This window comes from Ursus maritimus, unplaced genomic scaffold, assembly GCF_017311325.1.
Source record: "Ursus maritimus isolate PB19 unplaced genomic scaffold, ASM1731132v1 scaffold_19, whole genome shotgun sequence".
In the NCBI taxonomy this organism is placed as follows: Eukaryota; Metazoa; Chordata; class Mammalia; order Carnivora; family Ursidae; genus Ursus; species Ursus maritimus.
The window spans coordinates 49823188-49825763 of NW_024424341.1; positions in this window are offsets into that span (position 1 = coordinate 49823188).

Sequence of the window (2576 nt, forward strand, 5' to 3'; positions counted from 1 at the left end):
GTGATCACCTATGCCAGGCTCTGCTCTAGAGCTTTACATATTAACTCATTTTTTTGTAAGATTCTGTTCATTTATTTTGATAGCGAGATAGAAGGAGCACAAGCAGGGAGAGGGGCAGAGGGAGAGGGAGGGAGAAAATCTCAAGTAGACTCTGCTGCTGAGCATGGAGCCCAACACAGGGCTTGATCTCACCACCCTGAGATCATGATCTGAGCCAAAATCAAGAGTGGGACACTCAACTGACTGAGCCACCCAGGCGCCCTTACATATTAACTCATTTAATGTTCATGTCAACCCTGTGAGGGAGGTACGTATGTTATTTCCATTTTACAGGTGAAGTAACTGAGGCACAGGGAGGTCGAGTGACTGGCCAAGGTCACGTGGCGGAGCTGGGATTCAGACTCAGGCAACCTGTGTTCTGAATCCATGCTCTTAGCTGCCACACCACACGGAGCCAAAGATAAGAATTGCCGTTCGCTTGCAGGGTGCTTTCTCTTGTACTTTTTCAGATTTTGTCTCTTTAAAGGAGAGACAGATCATGGTAGCCATTTGATGGGCGAGGACACAGGGTGAAAGAGGCGGAGGGCGATAACAGCTAGCACACGTCCCCAGCATCACGTCAGGTCCTGTCCAAGTGCTGCACACACAGGGCTTATCAGAGTTCCCGCCCAAACCCTGTGAGGTAAATACTCACAGATGAGGGACCTGAAGCTGGGGGAGATGAAGCAGCCTTGTTCAGAGCTGGGAGGTATGCCGGGGCACTCAGGTCCTACTGCGGCAGTCTCTAGTGCCCGTGCTGTCAACGACCCTCTGCAGATCTCCAGGGAGGTCAGGCAGGATCATTCACCAGACGTTGACTGTGTGCCGACTCTGCCAACCGTGCCGAGTGCTGTGCTGGTGCTGGGAGACAACAGTGAGCAAAACTGGCGTTGATGCTCATTCTCAAGGCGTTCATATTCAAGTATCTGGATTCAAGCAGGGCTGGCGTTTGGCGGCGTTCACCAGCTACCATCCGTTTTGAATGCCTGTTGCCAGTGCCATACGGGTTTCTAAATACTTTGAATCTCAGCCTGGAATATAAGTAATAGATACGCAGCAGTTCTGGGATGCTTCAACGGCTCCACATGTCAGAAGCCCAAGTGTGTGCTTCTGAAATCATTTTTAGCCTTTCTGCATGGTTGTGAGATGGTTGCTGTGGCTCCAGCTATCACATCCTGTCATAGCCATGAGGAAGGAAGGGGGGAGCAGTCAGGACCATGTTTCTGCTCTTTTGTCAGGAAGCCCACCCCCCTCCCCGCTTCTAGCAGATTTCTCAGCTCTCAGCTAGAAAAGTGAATGTCTGGGGTTTTGGGTGTCAATATTGGCAGGTAAGCAAAGGAGAATAGGGTTGGAATGTTATGGGGAGACCAGTGAGAATGTGTGCTCTGGCTTAGGAAGTGAGCTTCGCCCTCCACTCAGGCCTGGCCCCACGTGTTTTTCTTCATGCCATGGACATTTGTGCATTTACTCATGCAACAAGGCAGGAGAGCCAAGAGGTTAGAAACTTGGACTCTGGAGTCAGTCAGCAGGATTAGAACCCAGCTTTGCCATTTATCAGCAGCGTGACCTTAGGCTTCAGTTTCCTTGTGTATAAAACGGAGATGGTAATAATAGTACTTCTCGAAGGATCGCCGTGCGGAGCAGATGGATTAATAGGAATAAAGCGCATAGAACAATGCCAGGCGCACTGGAGACCCATATAAATGTCAAGCAGTGTGATCATTCATTCTCCCATTCCCCGGATGTCGATGAGCATCTCTTCGAGGTGTAGCACCCCCGGGGAGGCAGGAGGGGGGTGGTACCTGCTCCCAGGAGCTGGTCTTGTGGAGGGCAGGTGCATGTACGCACAGCACCCAACAGGAATGCCAGGTAGATGGCCTCTGCGGAGACCACACTGGAAGAGGATAGGCCAGACGGGGAGGGCCCCAAGGGCTTCCCCAGGGGCAGGGGCAGTACCAGATGGGGTGGGGAGTCAGGGAAGGCGTCACTCAGGAGGCAGCTTGGGAAGCGGGTCTAAGGAAGAGGAAGGGTTGGTGTGCAAAGTGCAGGGCAGTTTCTGCTGGCAGAACCCAAGGCTGAGGCAGGGAGGTAGGGATGCTGCTCCAGTTATGCGTGGTTGGGAATTAGTCGGGAGTCCTGGGGGTGTTTGACGTGAGTTACAGATAGTTTGCATAGAGAAATCATCTTGGAACCTAAGTTTAAAAAAAAAAAAAAAAAAGATCATCTAGAGTTGGCAAAACTGGTCATGGGGAAAGGTCTCTGGAAGAGGAGATCCACAGCCTCCATTTTGGTAATAATGAAATCAATTATTGGGAACTTAATTGGACACCATACCCTGTGAGCCCTCCCAGCCTCCTGTGAAGTTAAGGGTGGCATTCCTGTTTTCCAGAAGAGTCACTCGACCTTCCCACGCATTCAGTCATTGCCCTTTTCGAGTGTGTGTGTTGAGCACCTGCCACCAGCCCGGTGCTGTTCTGTGTGGTGGGGAGTGAGCAGTGGAGAGTCCACACTTTGTGGAGCTCACGCTTCTGGTGTGC